This window comes from Thamnophis sirtalis, unplaced genomic scaffold (genome assembly GCF_051295495.1).
Source record: "Thamnophis sirtalis isolate CommonGarterSnake01/CBP01778 unplaced genomic scaffold, rThaSir2_p1.2 scaffold_4, whole genome shotgun sequence".
Lineage (NCBI taxonomy): Eukaryota > Metazoa > Chordata > Lepidosauria > Squamata > Natricidae > Thamnophis > Thamnophis sirtalis.
The window spans coordinates 68,590,865-68,605,506 of record NW_028261384.1 but is presented as its reverse complement, the minus strand read 5'-3'; positions in this window follow the sequence as shown (position 1 = coordinate 68,605,506).

The window sequence follows — 14,642 nt, the reverse complement described above, 5'->3', positions numbered from 1 at the left end:
TTTAGCATTCCCGACTCAGGACACTACTAATATACGTTTGTTTTTCGAATCTGAGCTTTGGTTCAAAACTAACACGTTCTGGTTCAATTGAGTTTTTCTGCAAATTCTAAGATATACTTGGGGGTAACTCCCCAGGGAAACATCAGATCACAAAATGGGTTGGTTTTTTAGCATTCCCGACTCAGGACACTACTAATATACGTTTGTTTTTCGAATCTGAGCTTTGGTTCAAAACTAACACGTTCTGGTTGAATTGAGTTTTTCTGCAAATTCTCAGATATACTTTGGTGTAACTCCCCAGGGGAACATCAGATCACAAAATGGGTTGCTTTTTTAGCATTCCCGACTCAGGACACTACTAATATACGTTTGTTTTTCGAATCTGAGCTTTGGTTCAAAACTAACACGTTCTGGTTCAATTGAGTTTTTCTGCAAATTCTAAGATATACTTGGGTGTAACTCCCCAGGGGAACATCAGATCACTAAATGGGTTGCTTTTTTAGCATTCCCGACTCAGGACACTACTAATATACGTTTGTTTTTCGAATCTGAGCTTTGGTTCAAAACTAACACGTTCTGGTTCAATTGAGTTTTTCTGCATATTCTAAGATATACTTGGGGGTAACTCCCCAGGGAAACATCAGATCACAATATGGGTTGGTTTTTTAGCATTCCCGACTCAGGACACTACTAATATAGATTTGTTTTTCGAATCTGAGCTTTCGTTCAAAACTAACACGTTCTGGTTCGAGTTTTTCTGCAAATTCTCAGATATACTTTGGTGTAACTCCTCAGGGAAATATCAGATCACAAAATGGGTTGGTTTTTTAGCATTCCCAACCCAGGACACTAGTAATATACGTTTGTTTTTCGAATCTGAGCTTTGGTTCAAAAGTAACACGATCTGGTTGAATTGAGTTTTTCTGCAAATTGTCAGATATACTTTGGTGTAACTCCCCAGGGGAACATCAGATCACAAAATGGGTTGCTTTTTTAGCATTCCCGACTCAGGACACTACTAATATACGTTTGTTTTTCGAATCTGAGCTTTGGTTCAAATGTAACACGATCTGGTTGAATTGAGTTTTTCTGCAAATTCTAAGATATACTTGGGTGTAACTCCCCAGGGAAACATCAGATCACAAAATGGGTTGGTTTTTTAGCATTCCCGACTCAGGACACTACTAATATACGTTTGTTTTTCGAATCTGAGCTTTGGTTCAAAACTAACACGTTCTGGTTGAATTGAGTTTTTCTGCAAATTCTCAGATATACTTTGGTGTAACTCCCCAGGGGAACATCAGATCACAAAATGGGTTGCTTTTTTAGCATTCCCGACTCAGGACACTAATAATATATGTTTGTTTTTCGAATCTGAGCTTTGGTTCAAAACTAACACGTTCTGGTTCAATTGAGTTTTTCTGCATATTCTAAGATATACTTGGGGGTAACTCCCCAGGGAAACATCAGATCACAATATGGGTTGGTTTTTTAGCATTCCCGTCTCAGGACACTACTAATATACATTTGTTTTTCGAATCTGAGCTTTCGTTCAAAACTAACACGTTCTGGTTCGAGTTTTTCTGCAAATTCTCAGATATACTTTGGTGTAACTCCTCAGGGAAATATCAGATCACAAAATGGGTTGGTTTTTTAGCATTCCCGACCCAGGACACTAGTAATATACGTTTGTTTTTCGAATCTGAGCTTTGGTTCAAAAGTAACACGATCTGGTTGAATTGAGTTTTTCTGCAAATTGTCAGATATACTTTGGTGTAACTCCCCAGGGAAACATCAGATCACAAAATGGGTTGGTTTTTTAGCATTCCCGACTCAGGACACTACTAATATACGTTTGTTTTTCGAATCTGAGCTTTGGTTCAAAACTAACACGTTCTGGTTCAATTGAGTTTTTCTGCAAATTCTAAGATATACTTGGGGGTAACTCCCCAGGGGAACATCAGATCACTAAATGGGTTGCTTTTTTAGCATTCCCGACTCAGGACACTACTAATATACGTTTGTTTTTCGAATCTGAGCTTTGGTTCAAAACTAACACGTTCTGGTTCAATTGAGTTTTTCTGCAAATTCTAAGATATACTTGGGTGTAACTCCCCAGGGGAACATCAGATCACAAAATGGGTTGCTTTTTTAGCATTCCCGACTCAGGACACTACTAATATACGTTTGTTTTTCGAATCTGAGCTTTGGTTCAAAAGTAACACGATCTGGTTGAATTGAGTTTTTCTGCAAATTCTAAGATATACTGGTGTAACTTTCCAGGGAAACATCAGATCACAAAATGGGTTGGTTTTTTAGCATTCCCGACTCAGGACACTACTAATATACGTTTGTTTTTCGAATCTGAGCTTTGGTTCAAAACTAACACGTTCTGGTTGAATTGAGTTTTTCTGCAAATTCTCAGATATACTTTGGTGTAACTCCCCAGGGGAACATCAGATCACAAAATGGGTTGCTTTTTTAGCATTCCCGACTCAGGACACTAATAATATATGTTTGTTTTTCGAATCTGAGCTTTGGTTCAAAACTAACACGTTCTGGTTCAATTGAGTTTTTCTGCATATTCTAAGATATACTTGGGGGTAACTCCCCAGGGAAACATCAGATCACAATATGGGTTGGTTTTTTAGCATTTCCGTCTCAGGACACTACTAATATACATTTGTTTTTCGAATCTGAGCTTTCGTTCAAAACTAACACGTTCTGGTTCGAGTTTTTCTGCAAATTCTCAGATATACTTTGGTGTAACTCCTCAGGGAAATATCAGATCACAAAATGGGTTGGTTTTTTAGCATTCCCGACCCAGGACACTAGTAATATACGTTTGTTTTTCGAATCTGAGCTTTGGTTCAAAAGTAACACGATCTGGTTGAATTGAGTTTTTCTGCAAATTGTCAGATATACTTTGGTGTAACTCCCCAGGTAAACATCAGATCACAAAATGGGTTGGTTTTTTAGCATTCCCGACTCAGGACACTACTAATATACGTTTGTTTTTCGAATCTGAGCTTTGGTTCAAAACTAACACGTTCTGGTTGAATTGAGTTTTTCTGCAAATTCTCAGATATACTTGGGTGTAACTCCCCAGGGAAACATCAGATCACAAAATGGGTTGGTTTTTTAGCATTCCCGACTCAGGACACTACTAATATACGTTTGTTTTTCGAATCTGAGCTTTGGTTCAAAACTAACACGTTCTGGTTCAATTGAGTTTTTCTGCAAATTCTCAGATATACTTGGGTGTAACTCCCCAGGGGAACATCAGATCACTAAATGGGTTGCTTTTTTAGCATTCCCGACTCAGGACACTACTAATATACGTTTGTTTTTCGAATCTGAGCTTTGGTTCAAAACTAACACGTTCTGGTTCAATTGAGTTTTTCTGCAAATTCTAAGATATACTTGGGGGTAACTCCCCAGGGAAACATCAGATCACAAAATGGGTTGGTTTTTTAGCATTCCCGACTCAGGACACTACTAATATACGTTTGTTTTTCGAATCTGAGCTTTGGTTCAAAACTAACACGTTCTGGTTCAATTGAGTTTTTCTGCAAATTCTCAGATATACTTGGGTGTAACTCCCCAGGGGAACATCAGATCACTAAATGGGTTGCTTTTTTAGCATTCCCGACTCAGGACACTACTAATATACGTTTGTTTTTCGAATCTGAGCTTTGGTTCAAAACTAACACGTTCTGGTTCAATTCAGTTTTTCTGCAAATTCTAAGATATACTTGGGGGTAACTCCCCAGGGAAACATCAGATCACAATATGGGTTGGTTTTTTAGCATTCCCGACTCAGGACACTAGTAATATACGTTTGTTTTTCGAATCTGAGCTTTGGTTCAAAATAACACGTTCTGGTTCAATTGAGTTTTTCTGCAAATTCTCAGATATACTTGGGTGTAACTCCCCAGGGAAACATCAGATCACAAAATGGGTTGGTTTTTTAGCATTCCCGACTCAGGACACTACTAATATACTTTTGTTTTTCGAATCTCAGCTTTGGTTCAAAACTAACACGTTCTGGTTCAATTGAGTTTTTCTGCAAATTCTCAGATATACTTTGGTGTAACTCCCCAGGGAAATATCAGATCACAAAATGGGTTGGTTTTTTAGCATTCCCGACCCAGGACACTACTAATATACATTTGTTTTTCGAATCTGAGCTTTGGTTCAAAAGTAACACGATCTGGTTGAATTGAGTTTTTCTGCAAATTCTAAGATATACTTGGGTGTAACTCCCCAGGGAAACATCAGATCACAAAATGGGTTGGTTTTTTAGCATTCCCGACTCAGGACACTACTAATATACGTTTGTTTTTCGAATCTGAGCTTTGGTTCAAAACTAACACGTTCTGGTTCAATTGAGTTTTTCTGCAAATTCTAAGATATACTTGGGTGTATCTCCCCAGGGGAACATCAGATCACTAAATGGGTTGCTTTTTTAGCATTCCCGACTCAGGACACTACTAATATACGTTTGTTTTTCGAATCTGAGCTTTGGTTCAAAACTAACACGTTCTGGTTCAATTGAGTTTTTCTGCATATTCTAAGATATACTTGGGGGTAACTCCCCAGGGAAACATCAGATCACAATATGGGTTGATTTTTTAGCATTCCCGACTCAGGACACTACTAATATACATTTGTTTTTCGAATCTGAGCTTTCGTTCAAAACTAACACGTTCTGGTTCAATTGAGTTTTTCTGCAAATTCTCAGATATACTTTGGTGTAATTCCTCAGGGAAATATCAGATCACAAAATGGGTTGGTTTTTTAGCATTCCCGACCCAGGACACTAGTAATATACGTTTGTTTTTCGAATCTGAGCTTTGGTTCAAAAGTAACACGATCTGGTTGAATTGAGTTTTTCTGCAAATTGTCAGATATACTTTGGTGTAACTCCCCAGGGGAACATCAGATCACAAAATGGGTTGGTTTTTTAGCATTCCCGACTCAGGACACTACTAATATACGTTTGTTTTTCGAATCTGAGCTTTGGTTCAAATGTAACACGATCTGGTTGAATTGAGTTTTTCTGCAAATTCTAAGATATACTTGGGTGTAACTCCCCAGGGAAACATCAGATCACAAAATGGGTTGGTTTTTTAGCATTCCCGACTCAGGACACTACTAATATACGTTTGTTTTTCGAATCTGAGCTTTGGTTCAAAAGTAACACGATCTGGTTGAATTGAGTTTTTCTGCAAATTCTAAGATATACTTGGGTGTAACTCCCCAGGGAAACATCAGATCACAAAATGGGTTGGTTTTTTAGCATTCCCGACTCAGGACACTACTAATATACGTTTGTTTTTCGAATCTGAGCTTTGGTTCAAAAGTAACACGATCTGGTTGAATTAAGTTTTTCTGCAAATTCTAAGATATACTTGGGTGTAACTCCCCAGGGAAACATCAGATCACAAAATGGGTTGGTTTTTTAGCATTCCCGACTCAGGACACTACTAATATACGTTTGTTTTTCGAATCTGAGCTTTGGTTCAAAACTAACACGTTCTGGTTCAATTGAGTTTTTCTGCATATTCTAAGATATACTTGGGGGTAACTCCCCAGGGAAACATCAGATCACAATATGGGTTGGTTTTTTAGCATTCCCGACTCAGGACACTACTAATATACATTTGTTTTTCGAATCTGAGCTTTCGTTCAAAACTAACACGTTCTGGTTCGAGTTTTTCTGCAAATTCTCAGATATACTTTGGTGTAACTCCTCAGGGAAATATCAGATCACAAAATGGGTTGGTTTTTTAGCATTCCCGACCCAGGACACTAGTAATATACGTTTGTTTTTCGAATCTGAGCTTTGGTTCAAAACTAACACGTTCTGGTTCAATTGAGTTTTTCTGCATATTCTAAGATATACTTGGGGGTAACTCCCCAGGGAAACATCAGATCACAAAATGGGTTGGTTTTTTAGCATTCCCGACTCAGGACACTACTAATATACTTTTGTTTTTCGAATCTGAGCTTTGGTTCAAAAGTAACACGTTCTGGTTCAATTGAGTTTTTCTGCAAATTCTCAGATATACTTGGGTGTAACTCCCCAGGGAAACATCAGATCACAAAATGGGTTGGTTTTTTAGCATTCCCGACTCAGGACACTACTAATATACGTTTGTTTTTCGAATCTGAGCTTTGGTTCAAAACTAACACGTTCTGGTTGAATTGAGTTTTTCTGCAAATTCTCAGATATACTTGGGTGTAACTCCCCAGGGAAACATCAGATCACAAAATGGGTTGGTTTTTTAGCATTCCCGACTCAGGACACTACTAATATACGTTTGTTTTTCGAATCTGAGCTTTGGTTCAAAACTAACACATTCTGGTTCAATTGAGTTTTTCTGCAAATTCTAAGATATACTTGGGTGTAACTCCCCAGGGGAACATCAGATCACTAAATGGGTTGCTTTTTTAGCATTCCCGACTCAGGACACTACTAATATACGTTTGTTTTTCGAATCTGAGCTTTGGTTCAAAACTAACACGTTCTGGTTCAATTGAGTTTTTCTGCATATTCTAAGATATACTTGGGGGTAACTCCCCAGGGAAACATCAGATCACAATATGGGTTGGTTTTTTAGCATTCCCGACTCAGGACACTACTAATATACATTTGTTTTTCGAATCTGAGCTTTCGTTCAAAAGTAACACGATCTGGTTCAATTGAGTTTTTCTGCATATTCTAAGATATACTTGGGTGTAACTCCCCAGGGAAACATCAGATCACAAAATGGGTTGCTTTTTTAGCATTCCCGACTCAGGACACTACTAATATACGTTTGTTTTTCGAATCTGAGCTTTGGTTCAAAAGTAACACGATCTGGTTGAATTGAGTTTTTCTGCAAATTCTAAGATATACTTGGGTGTAACTCCCCAGGGAAACATCAGATCACAAAATGGGTTGGTTTTTTAGCATTCCCGACTCAGGACACTACTAATATACGTTTGTTTTTCGAATCTGAGCTTTGGTTCAAAACTAACACGTTCTGGTTCAATTGAGTTTTTCTGCAAATTCTAAGATATACTTGGTTGTAACTCCCCAGGGGAACATCAGATCACTAAATGGGTTGCTTTTTTAGCATTCCCGACTCAGGACACTACTAATATACGTTTGTTTTTCAAATCTGAGCTTTGGTTCAAAACTAACACGTTCTGGTTCAATTGAGTTTTTCTGCATATTCTAAGATATACTTGGGGGTAACTCCCCAGGGAAACATCAGATCACAATATGGGTTGGTTTTTTAGCATTCCCGACTCAGGACACTACTAATATACATTTGTTTTTCGAATCTGAGCTTTCGTTCAAAACTAACACGTTCTGGTTCGAGTTTTTCTGCAAATTCTCAGATATACTTTGGTGTAACTCCTCAGGGAAATATCAGATCACAAAATGGGTTGGTTTTTTAGCATTCCCGACCCAGGACACTAGTAATATACGTTTGTTTTTCGAATCTGAGCTTTGGTTCAAAAGTAACACGATCTGGTTGAATTGAGTTTTTCTGCAAATTGTCAGATATACTTTGGTGTAACTCCCCAGGAGAACATCAGATCACAAAATGGGTTGCTTTTTTAGCATTCCCGACTCAGGACACTACTAATATACGTTTGTTTTTCGAATCTGAGCTTTGGTTCAAATGTAACACGATCTGGTTGAATTGAGTTTTTCTGCAAATTCTAAGATATACTTGGGTGTAACTCCCCAGGGAAACATCAGATCACAAAATGGGTTGGTTTTTTAGCATTCCCGACTCAGGACACTACTAATATACGTTTGTTTTTCGAATCTGAGCTTTGGTTCAAAACTAACACGTTCTGGTTCAATTGAGTTTTTCTGCATATTCTAAGATATACTTGGGGGTAACTCCCCAGGGAAACATCAGATCACAATATGGGTTGGTTTTTTAGCATTCCCGACTCAGGACACTACTAATATACATTTGTTTTTCGAATCTGAGCTTTCGTTCAAAAGTAACACGATCTGGTTCAATTGAGTTTTTCTGCATATTCTAAGATATACTTGGGTGTAACTCCCCAGGGAAACATCAGATCACAAAATGGGTTGCTTTTTTAGCATTCCCGACTCAGGACACTACTAATATACGTTTGTTTTTCGAATCTGAGCTTTGGTTCAAAAGTAACACGATCTGGTTGAATTGAGTTTTTCTGCAAATTCTAAGATATACTTGGGTGTAACTCCCCAGGGAAACATCAGATCACAAAATGGGTTGGTTTTTTAGCATTCCCGACTCAGGACACTACTAATATACGTTTGTTTTTCGAATCTGAGCTTTGGTTCAAAACTAACACGTTCTGGTTCAATTGAGTTTTTCTGCAAATTCTAAGATATACTTGGTTGTAACTCCCCAGGGGAACATCAGATCACTAAATGGGTTGCTTTTTTAGCATTCCCGACTCAGGACACTACTAATATACGTTTGTTTTTCAAATCTGAGCTTTGGTTCAAAACTAACACGTTCTGGTTCAATTGAGTTTTTCTGCATATTCTAAGATATACTTGGGGGTAACTCCCCAGGGAAACATCAGATCACAATATGGGTTGGTTTTTTAGCATTCCCGACTCAGGACACTACTAATATACATTTGTTTTTCGAATCTGAGCTTTCGTTCAAAACTAACACGTTCTGGTTCGAGTTTTTCTGCAAATTCTCAGATATACTTTGGTGTAACTCCTCAGGGAAATATCAGATCACAAAATGGGTTGGTTTTTTAGCATTCCCGACCCAGGACACTAGTAATATACGTTTGTTTTTCGAATCTGAGCTTTGGTTCAAAAGTAACACGATCTGGTTGAATTGAGTTTTTCTGCAAATTGTCAGATATACTTTGGTGTAACTCCCCAGGAGAACATCAGATCACAAAATGGGTTGCTTTTTTAGCATTCCCGACTCAGGACACTACTAATATACGTTTGTTTTTCGAATCTGAGCTTTGGTTCAAATGTAACACGATCTGGTTGAATTGAGTTTTTCTGCAAATTCTAAGATATACTTGGGTGTAACTCCCCAGGGAAACATCAGATCACAAAATGGGTTGGTTTTTTAGCATTCCCGACTCAGGACACTACTAATATACGTTTGTTTTTCGAATCTGAGCTTTGGTTCAAAACTAACACGTTCTGGTTGAATTGAGTTTTTCTGCAAATTCTCAGATATACTTTGGTGTAACTCCCCAGTGGAACATCAGATCACAAAATGGGTTGCTTTTTTAGCATTCCCGACTCAGGACACTAATAATATATGTTTGTTTTTCGAATCTGAGCTTTGGTTCAAAACTAACACGTTCTGGTTCAATTGAGTTTTTCTGCATATTCTAAGATATACTTGGGGGTAACTCCCCAGGGAAACATCAGATCACAAAATGGGTTGGTTTTTTAGCATTCCCGACTCAGGACACTACTAATATACTTTTGTTTTTCGAATCTGAGCTTTGGTTCAAAAGTAACACGTTCTGGTTCAATTGAGTTTTTCTGCAAATTCTCAGATATACTTGGGTGTAACTCCCCAGGGAAACATCAGATCACAAAATGGGTTGGTTTTTTAGCATTCCCGACTCAGGACACTACTAATATACGTTTGTTTTTCGAATCTGAGCTTTGGTTCAAAACTAACACGTTCTGGTTGAATTGAGTTTTTCTGCAAATTCTCAGATATACTTGGGTGTAACTCCCCAGGGAAACATCAGATCACAAAATGGGTTGCTTTTTTAGCATTCCCGACTCAGGACACTACTAATATACGTTTGTTTTTCGAATCTGAGCTTTGGTTCAAAACTAACACATTCTGGTTCAATTGAGTTTTTCTGCAAATTCTAAGATATACTTGGGTGTAACTCCCCAGGGGAACATCAGATCACTAAATGGGTTGCTTTTTTAGCATTCCCGACTCAGGACACTACTAATATACGTTTGTTTTTCGAATCTGAGCTTTGGTTCAAAAGTAACACGATCTGGTTGAATTGAGTTTTTCTGCAAATTCTAAGATATACTTGGGTGTAACTCCCCAGGGAAACATCAGATCACAAAATGGGTTGCTTTTTTAGCATTCCCGACTCAGGACACTACTAATATACGTTTGTTTTTCGAATCTGAGCTTTGGTTCAAAAGTAACACGATCTGGTTGAATTGAGTTTTTCTGCAAATTCTCAGATATACTTGGGTGTAACTCCCCAGGGAAACATCAGATCACAAAATGGGTTGGTTTTTTAGCATTCCCGACTCAGGACACTACTAATATACGTTTGTTTTTCGAATCTGAGCTTTGGTTCAAAACTAACACTTTCTGGTTCAATTGAGTTTTTCTGCAAATTCTAAGATATACTTGGGTGTAACTCCCCAGGGGAACATCAGATCACTAAATGGGTTGCTTTTTTAGCATTCCCGACTCAGGACACTACTAATATACGTTTGTTTTTCGAATCTGAGCTTTGGTTCAAAACTAACACGTTCTGGTTCAATTGAGTTTTTCTGCATATTCTAAGATATACTTGGGGGTAACTCCCCAGGGAAACATCAGATCACAATATGGGTTGGTTTTTTAGCATTCCCGACTCAGGACACTACTAATATACGTTTGTTTTTCGAATCTGAGCTTTGGTTCAAAACTAACACGTTCTGGTTCGAGTTTTTCTGCAAATTCTCAGATATACTTTGGTGTAACTCCTCAGGGAAATATCAGATCACAAAATGGGTTGGTTTTTTAGCATTCCCGACCCAGGACACTAGTAATATACGTTTGTTTTTCGAATCTGAGCTTTGGTTCAAATGTAACACGATCTGGTTGAATTGAGTTTTTCTGCAAATTCTAAGATATACTTGGGTGTAACTCCCCAGGGAAACATCAGATCACAAAATGGGTTGGTTTTTTAGCATTCCCGACTCAGGACACTACTAATATACGTTTGTTTTTCGAATCTGAGCTTTGGTTCAAAAGTAACACGATCTGGTTGAATTGAGTTTTTCTGCAAATTCTAAGATATACTTGGGTGTAACTCCCCAGGGAAACATCAGATCACAAAATGGGTTGCTTTTTTAGCATTCCCGACTCAGGACACTACTAATATACGTTTGTTTTTCGAATCTGAGCTTTGGTTCAAAAGTAACACGATCTGGTTGAATTGAGTTTTTCTGCAAATTCTAAGATATACTTGGGTGTAACTCCCCAGGGAAACATCAGATCACAAAATGGGTTGGTTTTTTAGCATTCCCGACTCAGGACACTACTAATATACGTTTGTTTTTCGAATCTGAGCTTTGGTTCAAAACTAACACGTTCTGGTTCAATTGAGTTTTTCTGCAAATTCTAAGATATACTTGGGTGTAACTCCCCAGGGGAACATCAGATCACTAAATGGGTTGCTTTTTTAGCATTCCCGACTCAGGACACTACTAATATACGTTTGTTTTTCGAATCTGAGCTTTGGTTCAAAACTAACACGTTCTGGTTCAATTGAGTTTTTCTGCATATTCTAAGATATACTTGGGGGTAACTCCCCAGGGAAACATCAGATCACAATATGGGTTGGTTTTTTAGCATTCCCGACTCAGGACACTACTAATATACATTTGTTTTTCGAATCTGAGCTTTCGTTCAAAACTAACACGTTCTGGTTCGAGTTTTTCTGCAAATTCTCAGATATACTTTGGTGTAACTCCTCAGGGAAATATCAGATCACAAAATGGGTTGGTTTTTTAGCATTCCCGACCCAGGACACTAGTAATATACGTTTGTTTTTCGAATCTGAGCTTTGGTTCAAAAGTAACACGATCTGGTTGAATTGAGTTTTTCTGCAAATTGTCAGATATACTTTGGTGTAACTCCCCAGGGGAACATCAGATCACAAAATGGGTTGCTTTTTTAGCATTCCCGACTCAGGACACTACTAATATACGTTTGTTTTTCGAATCTGAGCTTTGGTTCAAATGTAACACGATCTGGTTGAATTGAGTTTTTCTGCAAATTCTAAGATATACTTGGGTGTAACTCCCCAGGGAAACATCAGATCACAAAATGGGTTGGTTTTTTAGCATTCCCGACTCAGGACACTACTAATATACGTTTGTTTTTCGAATCTGAGCTTTGGTTCAAAACTAACACGTTCTGGTTGAATTGAGTTTTTCTGCAAATTCTCAGATATACTTTGGTGTAACTCCCCAGGGGAACATCAGATCACAAAATGGGTTGCTTTTTTAGCATTCCCGACTCAGGACACTAATAATATATGTTTGTTTTTCGAATCTGAGCTTTGGTTCAAATGTAACACGATCTGGTTGAATTGAGTTTTTCTGCAAATTCTAAGATATACTTGGGTGTAACTCCCCAGGGAAACATCAGATCACAAAATGGGTTGGTTTTTTAGCATTCCCGACTCAGGACACTACTAATATACGTTTGTTTTTCGAATCTGAGCTTTGGTTCAAAACTAACACGTTCTGGTTGAATTGAGTTTTTCTGCAAATTCTCAGATATACTTGGGTGTAACTCCCCAGGGAAACATCAGATCACAAAATGGGTTGGTTTTTTAGCATTCCCGACTCAGGACACTACTAATATACGTTTGTTTTTCGAATCTGAGCTTTGGTTCAAAACTAACACGTTCTGGTTGAATTGAGTTTTTCTGCAAATTCTCAGATATACTTGGGTGTAACTCCCCAGGGAAACATCAGATCACAAAATGGGTTGCCTTTTTAGCATTCCCGACTCAGGACACTACTAATATACGTTTGTTTTTCGAATCTGAGCTTTGGTTCAAAACTAACACATTCTGGTTCAATTGAGTTTTTCTGCAAATTCTAAGATATACTTGGGTGTAACTCCCCAGGGGAACATCAGATCACTAAATGGGTTGCTTTTTTAGCATTCCCGACTCAGGACACTACTAATATACGTTTGTTTTTCGAATCTGAGCTTTGGTTCAAAACTAACACGTTCTGGTTCAATTGAGTTTTTCTGCATATTCTAAGATATACTTGGGGGTAACTCCCCAGGGAAACATCAGATCACAAAATGGGTTGGTTTTTTAGCATTCCCGACTCAGGACACTACTAATATACGTTTGTTTTTCGAATCTGAGCTTTGGTTCAAAAGTAACACGATCTGGTTGAATTGAGTTTTTCTGCAAATTCTAAGATATACTTGGGTGTAACTCCCCAGGGAAACATCAGATCACAAAATGGGTTGGTTTTTTAGCATTCCCGACTCAGGACACTACTAATATACGTTTGTTTTTCGAATGAGCTTTGGTTCAAAACTAACACGTTCTGGTTCAATTGAGTTTTTCTGCAAATTCTAAGATATACTTGGGTGTAACTCCCCAGGGGAACATCAGATCACTAAATGGGTTGCTTTTTTAGCATTCCCGACTCAGGACACTACTAATATACGTTTGTTTTTCGAATCTGAGCTTTGGTTCAAAAGTAACACGATCTGGTTGAATTGAGTTTTTCTGCAAATTCTAAGATATACTTGGGTGTAACTCCCTAGGGAAACATCAGATCACAAAATGGGTTGGTTTTTTAGCATTCCCGACTCAGGACACTACTAATATACGTTTGTTTTTCGAATCTGAGCTTTGGTTCAAAACTAACACGTTCTGGTTCAATTGAGTTTTTCTGCAAATTCTAAGATATACTTGGGTGTAACTCCCCAGGGGAACATCAGATCACTAAATGGGTTGCTTTTTTAGCATTCCCGACTCAGGACACTACTAATATACGTTTGTTTTTCGAATCTGAGCTTTGGTTCAAAAGTAACACGATCTGGTTGAATTGAGTTTTTCTGCAAATTCTAAGATATACTTGGGTGTAACTCCCCAGGGAAACATCAGATCACAAAATGGGTTGGTTTTTTAGCATTCCCGACTCAGGACACTACTAATATACGTTTGTTTTTCGAATCTGAGCTTTGGTTCAAAACTAACACGTTCTGGTTCAATTGAGTTTTTCTGCAAATTCTAAGATATACTTGGTTGTAACTCCCCAGGGGAACATCAGATCACTAAATGGGTTGCTTTTTTAGCATTCCCGACCCAGGACACTAGTAATATACGTTTGTTTTTCGAATCTGAGCTTTGGTTCAAAAGTAACACGATCTGGTTGAATTGAGTTTTTCTGCAAATTGTCAGATATACTTGGGGGTAACTCCCCAGGGAAACATCAGATCACAATATGGGTTGGTTTTTTAGCATTCCCGACTCAGGACACTACTAATATACGTTTGTTTTTCGAATCTGAGCTTTGGTTCAAATGTAACACGATCTGGTTGAATTGAGTTTTTCTGCAAATTCTAAGATATACTTGGGTGTAACTCCCCAGGGGAACATCAGATCACAAAATGGGTTGGTTTTTTAGCATTCCCGACTCAGGACACTACTAATATACGTTTGTTTTTCGAATCTGAGCTTTGGTTCAAATGTAACACGATCTGGTTGAATTGAGTTTTTCTGCAAATTCTAAGATATACTTGGGTGTAACTCCCCAGGGAAACATCAGATCACAAAATGGGTTGGTTTTTTAGCATTCCCGACTCAGGACACTACTAATATACGTTTGTTTTTCGAATCTGAGCTTTGGTTCAAAACTA